Genomic DNA, 19,226 nt, shown 5'->3' with positions numbered 1-19,226 from the left:
AAATTATCCATTATTGTGCAAGCATTTCAAGGCAATTTCGGTATACCTCACTAGATTCTTTATTTCGGTAGTGGAATACCTCTTGGTTGTGGAGGACTAAACGGTTTCCTAAAGAAAATAGTCATAATCAGAAATATCCAGCGATCGCAATGTTTTGTTTTGCTGATTATCAGTAATTATTATATATACACTATTAATAACTGTTTCGTGTTCTGATTGTGATGTTTCTTATAGGTAGAGCTTTGTTTCGTGCGATATATATGTTACATATCAAGAAGAAATCTAAGATCATTTGTCATGGATATTGACGGCACGGTGGTTCAGTGTTGAGAGAGCATGTCTAGTGTGAGATCCTTCGTTCGATTCCAGGTCATATAAGTTCAAGATAGACAACACCGTGTCCTTGCGTTTTATCGATGTTCTCATGTTTCCATCTACACTTGCATCATTCACTTTCATTAATCATCCGTCTTGTAGCTTATAGGACATAAGCGTCGGACGTAAAACTAAAAAATAAGTCATGCGTATCGCTCTCACTTTTAATTTGTGATGAAGTTAAATAATGCCTCAGATGTTAAAATAAATTGTAATATTGTGTTGGCGTAGCCAGGAGCGCAAACCCAGCTCAAGCCTCTCCTTAGTGCAGTGATATTGAAAATTGATTCTGCTTACATGCAGTATGATCCCGATGTTACGACGTTGTTTTTGTAATTTAAGAAAAGAAGTCAAATCACGTTACCAATAGAGCTTCCTTCCGAGAAGCTCTATATTTAACCCTTCATAAAATTTCCGTAAACTAGTTATATACTGTATTTTTAATCTTTTTCCAGCTCTATCTAGGGTCATTCCATGTGAAATGAACCAAGCCTAAAACCTCATGGTGTCAGATTTCGATATACATGTAGACCTCTATAAGAGATGATCATGCACTAAATTTTAGCCCTGTACCCCCTGTAGTTACGGAGTATAGGGTGGTAAAAAATGGACAAATTGGATGTTTGTTGTAGAATTTTGTTAGCTTCAATTGGTCATATCTCCCGTAAATATTGAGCTAGAGAGAAAAAAAATGTATCATATTGAAAAGGAAAGAATAGACTACAAGATATGTCAGGAATATTTATTTGAAAATCAGATATCATTTTCCGGGGAAATTTTGGATCAGTGATATCTCAGAAAGTGTCCCTTTGATTTCCTTCAAATTGGGTATCAAGGTACCCCATATGTCTAGCATAAGTGTGTCGAATGTCTACTTGGACCAAGAATGGGCCTGGAGTCTACAATGATTTTCGTGTGACCATGTCAGGAGAGTGACCTGGGGTGCCAATGTGGCAACTTGTCATTTTTTGTCAATACTGGTGAGGCAAGATGCAAGAAATATTTAATCATTACTGATGTGCTGGAAGTGATCAATTGTCAATGGTGCCTGTGTTGAAGCAGTCAACTGGCTTCTTCCATCTCTGTTGCTGAGCGTCTATGTATGATCAGTTGCAGTTATGGGATCAACAAGAGAGATGATGTGATAAGCAGACAGTTTGCACCATTTTTTCTGGAACAGATGAACTGCAACAGTGTCATGTCTAAGGCATTCATATATGATCACCACGCTTATATACTGCAGCATACTCTCTGCACAGTATCTTGGGCATTATTCCAGTGGTATCCCTGTGCCTCATCCTGTAGCACAAACGAGTAGTTCTCAGAGAAGTCAAACACCACACAAACTCTTTTGGTTTCAAGTTCTCTATGTTGAGTAAGGTATGCCGATTGTTGCTTCACAATAAATGAATGTTTCTGAAGTAGCCCCAGTTTGTTGCAGAGATCATCTACAAATTTGTCAGCAAATGTAGTCATTGACTCCAGCATGCTTCGATCAACTGAAACCCACTGTTTGTAGGCCACCTCTTCGATCATGTGTTCATCCACCAGGTCCATAAGTTTAGGCTTGATGTGCGCTTTCCCTGGGCATTCAGAGCACTCGTTAAGCTTACACTTATCTATTGCATTGCCACACACTATTTGCCTGAGACAGTCCTTGTATGTGTGGAGATGCTTCTTTCATCTCCTAGTCATCTTGTCAAGTTTTGCTCCAGTAAACATCAAGACATTTTGATGAATGGTGCACACACACACACACACTGTGTGTGTTCCACTTCCACCTGCCAGGATGCAGTTATGTGGACTAAGTTCAAAAAATTTGGAAAATCCACGTTTGCCATCAGGATTCTTATCCTTGAAAAGCAAGTATGCTTCATTCAGGTTCAGGATCAGTCCTTTTTGCCCTAGGAGACTACCCATCAGACCATTGTTAGTCACACTTCCTTGTACGTCAGCTGCTCTGGAACAGCGCCTACTTAGTTCCTTCCTGCACTTGTTTCACACCTTTCTCAGATCTCAACTTTGAGTTGTGGAGCCAGTTCTGCCATCCACGTTTGCATCGGCCGAAGTTCAACCCTAACCTTATTGCTATGACTGCCCAATGGATTGGCACAGTAGAGGCGTGGCAATACTGACACAATGGAATCACCTAAGCAGCAATGCAGCTTTTGAATTGCACAGTTACAGGATCACGGGACTACCCACTACTGACACTCGGAAATCTGCTGTATAGCCACTGTGATCTCTCTAGCTATGCTTGAGCACTATATAGACACTTGCAGCTAGACTTGTCCAGTTTAAAGCATGCCATTCTTACTGGCATGTAGTTTCAATGTCTTCTGCTTTTATCAAACATTCCATAATGTTCCAGACGGTTCTAGAACTTTTCTGGAATGTTCAAGATATTTCTAAGACTTTCTAGAATGTTCCAGATGATTCTAAACATTTCTAGTATGTTCCAGACGGATCTAGAACCTTCTAGAATGTGCACATATTTAGGTCAATACAATGTACTGCGATTGATAATGGAATTCCAAAGAGCCCCACCTGACTACTGAATTACAGATTGCACCAGGAAAACATTACTGCTAGGTCAGTTACATGTTACTTCACCAATACTGACAAATTGGTAAGTTGGCACATTGGCACCCCAGGTGTCTCTCCCGACATGGTCACACGAAAATCATTCTTGGCCCAAGTTGACATTTGACAGACTTATGTCGGACACATTGGGTTACTTTCGTGCCCAGCTTAAAGGAAATCAAATGGACACTTTCTGAGAAATCACTGGACCAAAATTTCCCGGAAAATGATATTTGATTTTCAAATAAACGTTCCTGACATATTTTGTAGCCTATTCTTTCCTCTTTAAAATGGTATATTATTTTTCTTTCTAGCTCAATATTTACGGGAGATATGACCAATTGAAGCTAACAAGATTCTACAAAAACATCAAATTTGTCCATTATTTTTACCACCCTGTACTCTGAAACTACAGGGGGTAAAGGCTAAAATTTGTGCAAGATCATCTTTTATAGGTACACTCACGTCCAAAATTATTGTTGCATATCTATAAATATGTTGTTCTAGGAATAAAATTTGATAACGATAAGTATTTCTTATAATGTTAGTATGTGTATAATCGGCAGACATGTATGTGACAAATTTCATGTCAAAAGAGCAGCAAATAAGAACAATAAAGCGAAAATAAAATTTTCTTTTCCATTTAGCAACATTTTATTTTACTCGTTATAATTATTTTCCTATGAAATTTACTGCAAATATACATTTCCCGATTATACACATAGTATCAGTATTAAAGTACCCTGCAAAATCATTATGAAATTATATTCTTACAAGAAGACAGTTATAGATTTGCGGCAATCGTTTTTGACATGAGTGTACCTACATTTACACCAAGTTTCATCCAATTGCAAGACGAAGAGGCATTTTTCCTGAAAACTTGGTTAATTTCACATGAAATGGCTCTCTAGTATAAACGTCATAATTTCCCATCTGTGGATGCGAACAGAAAGCCCCAAAAAGGAGGTAAATAAAGGAGGTTTTTAAAACTATTACTGAGCTCGCTTCTTAGTTTATATATTTTTTGCTGCAGAGATCTAATAAATGAAAGATAGCAACCAGGGCCTAGAGTTGAACGGCATTCACCAGGTTATGGCATATGCTGATGATGTAAATTTAACAGGGGATGATAGGAGAACAGTAGAAATAAATGCAGAGATCTTATTAAACGCTTGCAGGGACATGGGTTTAGAAGTAAATGCAGAGAAAACTAAATACATGGAAGTGCGTCGGGACCGTAATACGGCAAATTGTGGAGGCGTTAAAATATTAAATAATGCTTTTGATAAAGTGGATACTTTCAAATATTTAGGATCAATATTAACAGACGAAAATCATGTTCACGAAGAAATTAAATGTCGACTAAAAGCAGGGAATTCGTGTTACTATTCGGTTGAAAATCTCTTGTCGTCGCGAATTCTGTCGAGGAATTTGAAGCTTAAAATATATAAAACGATAATCATGCCTGTTGTTCTGTAAGGTTGTGAAACATGGTCGCTTACTTTGAGAGAAGAACATAGACTGAAAGTATTTGAGAACAGGATCCTGAGAAGAATATTCGGACCCAAGAGGAACGAGAATGGGGAATGGCGGAAGCTTCATAACGAGGAACTACATAGTTTATACGGTTTACCCAACATTGTTAGGGTCGTCAAGTCTAGGAGGCTTAGGTGGGCAGGTCATGTAGCTAGAATGGAAGAAAGTAGAAATGCTTTCAAAGTCTTGACTGGTAGACCCATAGGAAAACGACCATTAGGAAGACCTAGGCGCAGATGGGAGGACAATATTAAGATGGATCTCGCAGAGATAGGAATACAAAGTAGAAACTGGATGCAATTAGCTAAGGATAGAAGTCAGTGGAGAGCTTTTGTGAACGCGGCACTGAACCTCCGGGTTCCATAGGCCATAGAGTTAGTTAATTAGTTAGTTAGATCTAATAAATGCAAATGTCTATCGCTAAACTAATATATTTAGTCTACAATAACGATCTGGCGACCGAAAATTGCGCCTCCCCGCGTACAATATATATACACAGTGTGATCCAAAAGGATGGAAACAATTAAGTGGTAAACGCTGCAAAATATAAACAAAGTTACAATGTAGGTAGGGAATAGAGATGAGGGAAAATGTTTAAGGACACATCATAGTGACGTCCACCATCTGGAAGTTTACGCAATTTTCTTGAATGGAAACCGGGATGTAATATATCATTTTAACTGCAAATTGTTTGTGGAGATTGAATGACAGTTATTTTTGCTGTAGCGTTAACCATTACGAAGTTGTGACACTGTATCATTGCAGGTGACTTACTAGTGGATGGCCTTGACATATACAGAAAGCATTGCGATTGTGCTGATCTCTGGAGAAGCATAAGGGTGATTGCACACGTATTTAACCGCCGTCATCCGGAACGGACTCCCATCATTAATGTTACTGTGTTCAAAAGCCTGAAGAAAGACCACGAAGCCAGATCTGTGGTAAATTTGCCCCAAGATTGACATACCACGGGCGGCAACAGACGAGGGAATAACTGTGGCAGTGCTGGCATCATTCAAAAGTCCCAAAATAGAGTTAGTAGCACATCAATCATGTATATTGCACTCTGATAAGCTTCAACTTCAACACTTTACAGATGATGATCCAGATCATCGTCTGCAATTTGCTCAATGGGCCACAGAGAAGCTAAACTCCACATTTGTATGACATATTGTTTATTGATGAGGCAAACTTTTGTGTCGGACAAGCTTAAACAGAACATGCCGTACTGGTAAGCTAGTAATCTGGCTTGATGCATTTACAGGTGTTTACGGCAAAGCGATAAGTGGTGTGGCGGACTCGCGTTGCGGGTGCATTCTTCATCGACAGACCGTAATGGCAATGGGTTATACATCTTGTCATCACTGCTGTTGGAGGATGAGTCATTCCTCCACCTCCAACACAATGGTGCTCCACCTCATTATGACATTTATCTCCGTTAAGTACCTTAATCAGCAATTTCCTAATGGCTGGATTGGTCGGCAAGGTGCAGTGGAATGTCACCTCGTTCTCCTTGGAACTGGACTTGTGGGGCCATATAAAGTACGTTATGTATGCGGTAAATTTAGATATGTTGAGCATCTTAAGGAATGGATTGTGAACATGTTCAAACATTACAGAAGACCTTGCACAAGGTTTTCTGTGACTGGGAACTCAGAATACACCTGAGAATCAACCACTGAGAAACAATTGGCCTGCCTTGGGCAGCGCTGTATACATTCGGGCAATTATACGCACTATTTTCAAGGGGTTATATCCCTCTTATTTAAGGTGCACAAAATAATTACTAACGATCAATGTAGCTATTTCCGTAAACAGCATTGTGCGAAATCCAGTATATGGAATACTAGGGCGTGTCGATTTTTTCAATTTTCAAAATCCTAAAATGAGGGGTGCTAAAAAGTTGAGACCTGACATTTTATTTCGAAGCATATATTTACAAATTCGATATTATGTTGTTTTGCTAGGTAAATATCAGTCCAAAGTTTTGTCATTTTCGATCTTTTTTTACAAATTTGTTTTTGTTGTTCATAGATGGCGCCAGCGTTGTATTTTATTTATTGAGCAGAAACGCATGCTTGTTAAGATTAGTTTTATCTATTTTTGCATTGCTAAATTACAGTTTTAATATGTCAAATTTATATTCTACAATTATTAAATTAGATACATTTTCAATTTTAAACGGGTGCTAAAGTTTTCACATTTATTATATAATAACTCCAAGGATGTAAAATTAAGAGCTTCAAATTTGAGTGTGTGAACTTTTTCAACTAGTCCTTATATTAACATTGTGATTTGATGTTTCTTTACAATGACTTCTAAGACAAAAACCAAACTTAATACATTTACATATAGGTGTAATTTGATTTGAAGCGGCAGAGAATTGTTGCCCTCAGAACTTCCCCTCATTAAGTTATGTTGTCATGCAGTGCATTTGGTATGGTGTTGGCGTACGTGCCACAGCTGCCATATCTACTGCCGCCCTTATGGATGTTGGCTTGATGACCGACAACAACCAAAGGCTTGTGATTGATCACAATAAAGTGAAGAGAGCACAAAAAAAGTAATGAAATCCGTGGACCAAGAATTCGATGAGTTCTATCAGCAAGGTATAATCGACTGCATCTTCTTTGGCGGCCGTGAAGATATTACGAACGTTATGTTGGTAGCAGAAAATTCAAATCACCAGTTCCCTGGGATTATATGAGAACAACACTATTCTGTTTACAGCGAGCCAGGTGAACGCTATCTTTATCATTTCACTCCTCAGAAAGATTGTGACAATAAAAAGCAAGCAGAAATTTTTGCTGATAATCTTGAAGATTTTAGAAGGGCATTGATAAAATCTTACAAGCAAGTGGAGGTGATTCTACCAACGTCAACACTGGTTGGGAAGGTCGTACTATGCATTGGGTAGAAGTCAAGCTCGATCATAAGCTAAATTGGTTAGTGTGTGCTCTTTACACCAGCGGGTTACCTTTGCGACACTTATTCACAACACTGGATAACATAATTTTGTCTAGCAATCAGTGGAAAGGTACTATTTGAGATATGCTAGACGCAGTTACTGGACTTGAAATTGATCCTTCATAGCAAAATCTCCCAATTAGAGAGCCTCTTATTGCGCTGAGTGAAAATATCGTAAAAGATTTATCTACAAATCAAGCACACGGATACCACATCACACAGGCCATTCTCACTGGAAAACCTCCATGGGATCTGGCGCTTCTTGAAATTGGTCCAGTCAGTTATTCAAGATGGTTGACTGCAGCAAATAGACTGCGTCGTTTGTGGGTTTTTAAACATGAACTTAACGTCAAATATCTCATAAATCTTAGGCGGATAGTGAAATACATTGTTAGTGTCTATTACCCTGCTGGTTGAACATCAAAGTCAAGCATTGCTGGGAAAAAGGGCCACGCCACATATTTTTTCAACTGCAGTGACTTAATATGCAGAAGAAGATTGTTGTGGGTGCTGTACTTCCAAAGATACTGAACTTCAGAAGCAGTACAAGGAAATCTCTCTGTACGTCTGAGGAAAACATCTGTTATCGACCCCAATGCTTCGTTCGTGCTAGAGATGATCGACTTGTCTAAAGGTGTTTATGAACCTCCCTTGATATGCAAACTTTCAACAATAGTAGTAAAGAAATTTGTAGACGTTCCGATAAAAGTACCACAGTGGCTCAATCTATAGAAAGGTGTATGAAACAAGTCACAGAGGCAAAGCAAAAGTCTATATGCATGAGAAACGTGAGGGGTACATGATAGTTCAAGAAGCAAGTGCACAGATGATGTCCAAAAATGAATCAAAACAGGATATAATGAAACTTGTGTTGTGAATAGCTTGTGCGTTAATAGTATTGCTTACTTGTTGCTGTTTCTTGAACACATTTGTATTAAGTAAAACAAGGACAGCTTTATCACAAAATGTAACACAAATGTAGCATATATATAGTAATACTATAGTAGTAAGTAAGAAGTATATGAACTGTATGATGCAGCACTTACACAATAATTCATTATAATGAAAATTAATAGTTTGTCAATGTGGTTGAGTAAGATATTTTTAAAATCAATGAAAAATGTGTTTCTTAAGATTTGTAATAGAAGCTATACACTTCAAACATGGAGAATGTTATATGTTTTTACTAAAACAATTATAAAGTATAATAGTACGTAATCAAAGTAATGCTTTCTGTTCTTAGTAACTGCAATGCAATAATATAAAGTTTAAATACAGTATTTCAATACGTACGTCTATGTACGCAGAAATTTTACTGAGTGTTTTCTCAAAGTATTGGTTATACACAGTTTCTTACTGTACCTCTAGCTTTATTAATATGTTTGATGATTAATAAAATGTTTCATATGGAAAAATAATTTATTTTATAGCATTGCATGGCATTTTTGAAAGTATTTCAGTATGAAATTACGAAAGCTGCTTTTGTGCTATATTCAAATCTTGATTTACCTAGCTAGAATTTATTTAATCACAAAACTAAGTACGGATTTGAATTTCTCATACCTAAAAACATACTTTTAAGACCCCTCATCATGAAAAATTGCAAAAAGTACATTTCACCCTCAAAAATGACACGCCCTAATGGAATACGCATTATTTTCCATCTCTGTTATGTGAGGTGTAAAACACCCGAGAGATGGTGCACAAAACTGCACAAAATTAGTGCTAATATTTGACATAATTGCCGGCATTGTACGCACTTTCCCACACAGCAAGGAATATTTCCTCAATCAAAAGAAAATATTTTCCTTGGTTTTCAAAAGGTTTTCCTTCTCTGAAGATTTCCATGCTGGTTTCCCCAATGTATTCCGAATATTTCCCAAAAATATTTTCCCAAAAATGTTTGTAAAACATTTTAGAAATTACCTGGAGTACATTTTGAGAATGCTTGCCGGAAAGTAAAACCAGGAAAATATTCACAAAATATATTAGAAATATTGTTTTGGATCTAATTTAATATGTTTTCACTGTTGAGAAGGGAAATATTTTCGAAATGATACTAAAAATGTTTTCCATATATGATACGGAAAGCAATCAAACGAAATATATTCCACATATTTAAAAAATGTTTTCTAATTCGTTATTTGTAATATTTTCTATTTTTACGAGAAAACGTATTAAATATATATTTTTAAAAACATTTAGAATATTTTAAAAATAAATTATTTCGTAATATAAGAAATATTTTTCAGAAATGTTTTAAAAAGGTTTACTTAATTTTTACAAAAGTATTTTGGTAATCTTCTCCTATAACTTAAATTAAGTATTTTCGTATGATATTTTAGTATTATTTCCAGAATATTTTATGGAATTTTGAATATAAAACTTTAAAACAGTTAAAAGAAAACATTAAAAATGAATAGAAAATGTTTTCCATTGTGTTTTGGAAGATATTTTGTGTCTTTAGTGAACAACATTTTCTGATATAGGTCTATTATAGAAACATTTTTACATGTTTTCAGAATATACTCTTCCGTTACTGGAGAAAACATATTCCTTGTTATATCTGAGAAGTATCCCAACTATATACCGGAACTATTTTTTAAAATGTGTTTGGAGAACATTTAATTAACTACGGGAAGCATTGGCGTTAAATAAGCTTTCCGGGCTTAATCCTCCCCCGAAATTGTTTTACTATATTAAAGTAAATGAAATATCCTGCACAATTTTCACATTTTCAGGAATAAAGTTAGCAAAGATTCCCTCCACAAAACAAAATCGTAAATATGCCACTGAACAGGATGTGCATGTTTAGAACGTTAGTAGGAAAATAATGTATGGAAAATTTTCACAAATTGTAATAGAAATATTGTGTTGAATGTAATGTAATATGTTTTCAATGTTGAGAGCAGGGGTAAAAGTGGATCTGAAAAGGTTGGGGGACGGTAGGTAGCGGATGACGTCACGTCGTTCACCCTGCCTATCTTTGCCCATTGTAATTTTTTTTAGGAACTGGGTAGACGCCGTATATATTTTCTCGAGGTGGGGGTGGCGTCCCCCCGTACTTTTACCCCTAGTTGAGAGAGAAAATGTTTTCTAAGTAACACAAAAAATGTTTTACATACATGATAAAGGAAACAGAATAGGCCTATAAACAGAATAAAATGTTTTCCAACATGTCATTTACATTCTTTTCTATTGTTACAAGAAAACATATGAAATATAATTTTTAAAATATTTCGAATATTTTAAAAATAAATTCGTTCGTAAGATAAGAAATATTTTTAAAACTCCTATTAATTTTGTATGGAAATGTGTTTGTTATCTTGTCCTGTAACTTAAATGAAATATTTTCATGTAATATTTTAGAATTATTTGCAGAATATTTTATCGAATGTTGAATAAATTCTCTCACGAGAGTATCGTAGTAGCATTATTACCAATCATTATACTAATTATAGCAGCACCAAAGAAATATATTTGTTAAAAATTTGAAATTTATGATATCCAGTGTGTGAGATTGCTAATTAGCATCGCTACATCAACCGTCATTTGTTCATCAAAGGTACCAGCATTCCTTGCGCGCTATGTTGAATTCACAAGTCAAGACAAGAAGGAATATTTAAAAAATAAATAAATAAAATAAAATAAATCTCACTATATTCAGTCATGTTGAAGAAGATATCTTTATATAGAAAAAGGGTTATAGTTAAGGAGCCAGGAATTATTCATTGAATATCTACCTACTTAAAAAGTTGGTAATATACCCAATTTTAATTAGTTAATGAGTGATTTGAAATTAAAGAAGACTTTTCCGAAGTCGGAGGCACACCTCAACTCTGTTAATAGTGAAGAAGAAAGAAAGAAAGACAAGAAAAGTCGGTAAGTATAACGATTACATAAAATAATTTAGTTTTATTGTCTTTATAAGTGATTGAGTGTCTGTATAGTATACATGAAGCTGCATCAGTTCCCGAATAAGCAGGACGCTCATACTTTTAGGGATTATTCATTGAGTATGTACGAACTTACAAAGGGGGTAACAAAGCGACTTTTATTTACTTATCGACTGATACGAAAATAAAAAAAGAACGTACATGTACTTTATATCTGCATATCTGCATGTGTAGTGCCCTTGTACTTTATCTATGACTATGTGTGTGTGGAGGGGGGGATTTAAGGCATATCGCATGTCTTGTGCACATGGGTACTTCTTATATTGCACTACGTAGAAAATTTATGGTATTTCATGTAGAAATGGTAATAGAACACAAGAAACGCAGATCAGGGTGTTCTCATGTATACTATGTATTATCGAGAAATTTATGTTTACAAATTAATAAAGGTATGGGATGCTAGATTTCTATTTTTCATCTCTATACATAACATACCGTGAAGGTTTACTTTTGGCTCACCAGTCGAAATAATTGCTGAAAAATAGATTCTTTTAATAATTTTCTTTTTATTGTCGGATTGAGTATAGCCCGCTCCCCCCAATGATTTTTAACGAATCATAGTGATTCTAACGATTCATACTAGTTCATAATGAATCGGAATCGCATGTTATAAAGATTTAAGATGTAAATCTTGCGGTAAGGAAGCTTTAGTATAAGTAGTAGTAGTAGCTTTAGTAGCGGTAGTAGTAATAGTAGCAGTAGTAGTAGTAGTTAGTAGCAATAGTAGTAGTAGTGGTGGTAGTTAGTAGCAATAGTAGTAGGAACGGGTTAGAAGCCCCGCAGGGGTTGGTTTGGTTCTGTTCTCGATATAAGTAGTAGTAGTACTGACTCTTCCAGTTCCGGTGACAAAGAACTGGGGGGAGCGGGCTATACACAAGCCTTATTGTCTCCTAAAGATTTGCGCTAGGCGATTTGAAATACGTCACATGGAATAGATAAAATTCAAAAGGAGCGTCAGAAGTAATTGTCGAAAAAGTATAGTTATTCTTTTATGATTTGCGTATATATATACGTTGCCGGATGTATGACGTAAAAACTACAGTGCAAAAAATATAAATCAGCCTGTACTACGTGTAGGGATGTAGAACACAGGTTCCTCTTCCCATTTATCTGTAATAAAGACAGAAATCAACGTGCCCTGCGGGGCTCTAACCCGCCTTCACTTGCTAACGCTCGCTCGGCAATACTATGTGAATTAAATATTTTACTTTGATACAGAAAAGAAACATCTATTAACCTATATGGGGGACCTGTGTTCTAGAAGCTTCCCGCACCAATACTGTCTGAGTCAGAGCATTGCGAAGTTGGAGGTCAGCAGGAGCGAGGGGATGCTTCCAAAGGGAAAATATGCGGGCAAGTCTTTACTTTAGTCAAGGCAGTGACAATGACCAATTGATCTGAACCGGTTTCTGCAGTTACAGTTCCCAAGAAGGAAAGAGAAAACAACGTGCCCTGCGGGACTCTAACCCGCCTTCACTCGCTAATGCTCACCTCTGGTGCTTGGGGTCCCGGGTTCGATCCCAGCCCCCGCCAAGTGAACTTTGTGGTGAACAAACACCGTGTGCGTGGGTTTTCTCGGGGTTCTCCCGTTTCCTCCCACTTTCTTCATTTCACCATTACATTCATTTCTCATAATCATCGTCTCCTTTAGCCTAACCGGCATAATCGTGGGACGTAAAACTAAAAGATTTCATTTCATTTCATTTTTCGCTAATGCTCATTCGGCAATACTATGTACTGACATAATATCACTGCCTTGTTCAAAGTAAAGAGTTTAAAAAGATGCGTACATTACCATTTTTATGACAGGTTATAATGATTCTGCGTGCAGTTTTACTTCTGGTGTGCCACTCGAAAGCAGTGTTTCTTTCAAAAGTAATGTTCCGGGGGCATTGCTCGTGCTATTCTAGTTATTATTATAAACGTATTATTTTGGTCTGCTCCGGGGAGCCACTGCCCTCCCAAAGACAAGTCTGGAAGAAGCACTGCTCGAAATACTTAGTGAAATATAATTCTTTCGCTACTTTCCTTCTTGTTGTCTATTTAATGATTTTCGCCAAGCGACGTATAAATTTTTCACTTATAAATTCAAGGCGACCGTCAGAATTAATTGTCGAAAAATTACAATTATTTTACGATTTGCGTATTTATACTGATTCCTGATGTGTGGATAAGAAGCCCAAAAAATACAAACCAATCTGTGTTACGGGGCTACTAAAAAGCACGAATGCCATCTAACCGAGTCAGGGAGGGTGAAGGCGGGGGGGGGGGCGAGGGGATGCTTCCGAAGGGAGTAGGCACGTACATTTCTATTTTGGTGACGGGATAATTGCGCGTATATTACCATTTTAATGACGTATTTACGACTTTTTTTTTCACGGGAGAAGGGCTTGGCTAACTTTGTTCTCCAAGATAATTCATTTACTTTAATATAGTAAGTACAATTTCAAGGGGCTTAAGCCCGGAAGCCCCCCTTAAATACACCAGTGGGTTATAATAATTCTTGGGTTCTCTCGAGCAGACGTTTACGCCGAGAACAAAATTTATAGATAAAATATGATGTGAAATATTTTTCGTGAAGGAATGAGAGTGTTAATGTAAGTTATTTCTATCATTGCACAGCTTATTGAAATGGATTTTGAATGCAAATAGGGTAGAAGTAAGCGGCGGGAATTTCCGGTTCATACGTCAGTTGTGAACATCTGCGATGGCCGTAATGTAAACTTTTTTTTTTTTAAAGAATTGTGTAATAAAGAGAGAAGGATTATAAAGTTTCTACAGTCATGGTATGGTGAAGCGCGTAAAATCAACTGCGCAAAGTGTGGAAAAGATTTATTCAAGAAGAAAAATTCAGAACAGAGGCAATAGCCCTACATACACTATTTTCTGTCGTAAAGGTAAGAAAGAAAGGCGGTGTAACACTCGTGTATTAGCTGTGAAAGGTATTTTTTTTTTTAGGATCGAAATTAAGTGTTTTTGAAGATGAGAATAATTACAAATATTGTAAATGTTTTTGCACCATCCTCGTTTATGCGTGCCCCCCTGCTGTGCTTCTGCCCTGACTCAGATAGCATGCGTGCTTTTTTACTGGCCACCTAACAGAAGTTGTTTCGCTTTTTCTTTTAGAGCTCCTCATTTAGTACATAGGGGGGCGCGGTTGCTCAGTGATAGAGCGTTCACCTCCGGTGCTTGGGGTCCCTGGTTCGATCCCAGCTCGTGCCGTGTGGACTTTCTCGTGGGTTTTCTCGGGGTTCTCCCGTTTCCTCCCACTTTCTTCATTTTTCATTATCACCGTTTCCTTTAGCCTAACCAACATGATCGTGGGATATTAAACTTAAGGATTTCTTTTCGTTTAGTGCATGTTCTGCAAAAAGAAACCGGAAGATGCAAGAAATGCGTCAAAATTTGGTAAAACAGTCTGCTTGAGTATTACCTAATTCTGCCTGCAGGTTTACTATTGGCGTGCCGCTCGAAATAATTGTTGAAAAATTATAATTCTTTCGCTAATTTTCTTATTTTCTCTTAAATGGTTTGCGGCAGGCGACATGTAAATATTTCACCTGGCATATATAAAATTAAAGGGGGCCATCAGACTAGATTTGCCGAAAGATTACAATTATTCTTTTGCGATTTGCGTATATATATATATATATATATATATATATATATATATATATATATGTGTGTGTGTGTATTGTATTGTGTTCAGGGTTTGCCCAATTGGGCCCAGCCCGGAAAAACCCACCTAGGTTTTTGAGCTTTTCGTTGGTATATTATTGGTGCAATTAAGGTGATCAAGTGATTGGAAGTGGTTCTTATTAGATTTTGGACTTTCCTTGGGCGAATTAGTTGCTTTCGCGCTAAGATATACAACATTCAACGTAAGACCCGAGGGCGCGGTGGCTCAGTTGTAGAGCGTTCACCTCCAGTGCTTGGGGTCCCTGGTTCGATCCCAGCTCGCGCCGTGTAGACTTTGTGGTGGCAAATACCGTGCTCGTGGGTTTTCTCGGGGTTCTCCCGTTTCCTCCCACTTTCTTCATTCCACCATTTCACTCATTTCTCATTATCACCATCTCCTTTAGCCTAACCGCATAACCGTGGGACGTTAAACTTAAAGATTCCATTTTTTTCAACGTAAGACCTTTATAAAGTTGTGAATGCACTGAATGCATTAAAAAAGCCGTACCTTAGATTCAGAGTGGAAAGAATCAAAGAAGTTGTCATTTGAAGAGGGATACACTATGTTTAAATTCTTGTAAAAAAAAAAAAAAAACTTTCTGGCGCCCTTTTTATTTTTTCTTCGCTTTAAATACATACTATTGTGCCATGAATACTTCTCAGAATCATCTTCCTGTAAACTTTATTTCCCAAAAGCATGTACTACAAGCGCTGTTATAACATTCAAAACACTTTGAAAATCCTTATTTTAGCAAAATGCGCAATTTTCCCATCTTCAAGTGACACGTTCCATTTAAGTGTCCGTGGAAGAGAGAGTTGAACATGTATAGAGTATATTTGAAGGGTAAGGGGAAAATAGAAGGAATGTCACAAAATTGTATTTTTGAGAAAACGGTGTTTTAATATTGAAAACCTCGTAAAAAGGCATAGGCTTAATCAAATCTTTTGCCTGTTTTTACATAGATATTTTTACATCTACGGATGCATATATATATATACAGGCAAATAGTACCAAAAGTCACCATCTCATAGGACAAAGTACCCAATAAAGCACACACATGGACATTCCTTGTTTTTTCCCCTTACCTTTCATTTCATCCTTTTACTGAATTGTTCTGTCATGTTGGTAGTTTTCTTGAGCATTTCATGATTCATTCCTATATTCGCGATTTTTTGTATTCTTTGCAATGCAACGTATCAAAATTATTCATTTGTATAAGGCAAAATAATATGTATGGCCTGCTCCGTGGGGAAAGAAATCAAGCAAGGTAGCGGTCATCAAGGCCTTAGTAACCACCTCGGCATTCACCTGGTACGACTGAGGGAAAAAGGATGATCGGGTCCAGATTTGAGATCAGAGCATTCGGAATGAGACGCTAGTTCTTCATCAACTCAAATGCTGCCACATGTTTTCAATTTTTTTTTTTTAATAGGTTTAATATTTATAAGATGCTATACTTTTTAAAAAAAATGTGTGACCGCTTCAACATGTTACAACGTCCGTAAGTAAGCTACAGTCTGAGGTATGTCACTTTCAGCTGAAGCTGTTGTCTTCCTTGCCGTTTACATTTTCTTCAGGATGTTACTTTTGTAACACAATATTGTCTTCACAAGCTGCTGTAGGTCCTACACAAACATTTTAAATATTTTTGTAAGTTTAAGATGTAATAATTGATCTTTAATCATTCCCTGCTGTTATTATGTTATTAAACGCTGCCTATTATTTTTATTTTCAGAAACTGTGTAACACAAGAGAAACGTAACTAACGATGAGATCGCGTAGATTATTGGGATTTGGCTTCAACATGTCATACAGAGACGAACAAGAAGATCAGTTAAGAATTCAGCTGCAGTTCCACAGAACTTTAACTGACAATTCGCAGCGTCGAATTTATAGTTAGTTGTGGTAATCAAAAGTGACATTATAAAGAAGCAAATACGTTTTCTGGTTATTCAACAATGTGATATTTCTTGAAAGTTGCAAAAAGTGACATTTCGTGAAAAGATCTGTTCCCCATGCGCCGTAGATTTGTAGAACATATTTTCAGCAACATATTTTACATAAATATTGTTGTTGATTTTTTTTTAATTAGTGTCAGTGACATAATTTTCTAGAACAAGTGTTGAAGATTGTTCTTAATGTGATATTTGAGAAGATTGTTCTTAATGTATAGAAACAAATAATACGAGCAGCATGAAGATGCTGCTGAAGAGTATTTAAATAAATAATGCCAGAATAGTGTACATTTATATTTTTATTTAACTACTAACCGATATAAACTTATATAGATGTATATTTATTATAGTGTACAGTGTAAATTATAACTACATAATGTTAGCTTGCTCTCATAATTTTAAGCTGCTTTTATTATTATTATTATTATTATTATTATTATTATTAACTCAAAATCTTATTTACACACAGAATGCTTCAGGGTGTCCCACTGCTACTACTGGTATGTGGCCACGCCGTCTATGTACGTTGGGGTGTCTTATGTGATGTTGCGAGGTTCAGACTGCAAATTAGAGCCTTCACAATCATCGCGTGCCAATTTACAAAGCGGCTATATTGGATTTATTATTTTTAAGATAGGAAAAGGATTGCCAACAATTGTTTCTTGAAATGGATGTCTAAACTTCAATCCTTTTCGTATTAAAAAAAAATCCAATACAGCCGCTTTTAAAACTGGCAGGCGACGATTGTGAACACACTGATGTGCAGTTTGAATGTCGTAAGTCACATAAGACACCCCAACATATATGCACGGCGTGTCCACATACCAGTAGTACCAGTGAAACACCCAGAAACATTTTGTGTGTAAATAAGAGTTTGAGTTTAAAAAAAAATGCTTAAAATTATGAGAGCAAGTTAACATTACGTAGTTATAATTTACACTGTTTATTATTATTATTATTATTATTATTAGTAGTAGTAGTAGTAGTAGTAGTAGTAGTAGTAGTAGTAGTAGTAGTGGTATTTTATTTTTATTTTGTTTTTAGTTATTTATCTATTTATTTATTTTTTTGATCTGAGTCTGTGGGCCGCAATGGTTCCTCGTCATGAAGACAGAGTGAGGCAAAGACGTCTAAGCAGGTAAAATTGTACAGAAGAATCTTATGTTTTCTTCCAGCTGCTATGTCACAGCCTGGCCGCCTTGTTTTCAACTTACTATTTGTTCCCAGCAAGAAGCCGTTATACCGTATATGCAGAGTGACGCAAAAGTCCGGAGCCCATAGGCCAACTCGGTTACTATTGCAGGTATGGAAACACGGTAAGATATGTAAGGACTCTTTTAAATTCCAGCAACACTTTTGTTTTTGTACTAGTGTACCGCTCAATAAAGAAAATGCGTTACCATACATCATGTCGGGCTACACGAATGAAAGAATGTGTGGTTTGAAATTAGCTACACCGAGAAGAATTGAAAGGAGACACAGTGAAGGATAAACATGCAAATGCAACATCCACGCCAGAGGCATAGCAACCACGGTGTTGAGGGGGTGGGGGAGCAGATACGAAGGACGCGAAATTGGGTCTTGCACTATATTTTTCATTGTGTCTTTCCGTTCCCTTTGGTCCAAATAATTTCAAACTTTCTTTCTTTCATTCGTTGTTGTCCAACAGTGGCAGCGTTGTACTTTTCGTTACTATTGGGCGGTATACTAATATAAAAACAAAACTTGCTGCATTTTAAAAATTTCCTTCTGTATCTTACCTTGTTTTCGTATCTGCAGTAGTAACCGAATTGGCCTATGGGCTTTGGGTTCTATCATGTACAGAAAATATTCTGTAAATATTTTGTCATGTACAGAAAATATTCCCTAAATATTTTGTCATGCACAGAAACTATTCTTTAAATATTTTCTGTGATGTACAAAAAATATTCACTAAATATATTTTGTCATGTAAAGAAAATATTTTGGCATATGTAGGAAAATATTGTCTGCGTTATTGGTAAATAATTTTAAAATATTCCATGAGAAACATTTTAAAAACCATTCCGTTAACATTGTATAAAACGTTTCAAATACTTTTTCAGTAATGTTTGGAAATCGTACAGAAAACATTTTTAGGAAAACTTTTCTAACGGCGTATAAAATATTTCTACAACGTTTTTGAGTGTATTTAGA

The 19,226-nt window shown here is 36.4% G+C and overlaps 1 protein-coding gene and 1 long non-coding RNA gene across 2 annotated transcripts in view; one reads left to right on the top strand and one right to left on the bottom strand.

Annotated features, from left to right (window-relative positions):
• Positions 1 to 19,226, bottom strand: part of LOC145693483 (uncharacterized) — a 113,410-nt gene that overhangs the window by 93,689 nt on the left and 495 nt on the right. The gene's annotated exons all lie outside the window — the stretch shown is intronic.
• LOC145693480 (uncharacterized) lies at positions 11,037 to 17,339 on the top strand. Its single transcript, XR_014132792.1, has 2 exons — positions 11,037 to 11,343; positions 16,832 to 17,339. It is a non-coding gene; the product is annotated as an uncharacterized LOC145693480 (long non-coding RNA).

Source organism: Thermobia domestica, chromosome 8 (assembly GCF_964235325.1).
Source record: "Thermobia domestica chromosome 8, izTheDome1.hap1.1, whole genome shotgun sequence".
NCBI lineage: Eukaryota > Metazoa > Arthropoda > Insecta > Zygentoma > Lepismatidae > Thermobia > Thermobia domestica.
The sequence above is the reverse complement of the archived record's forward strand: the minus strand, read 5'-3'. Positions and strand labels throughout refer to the sequence as shown.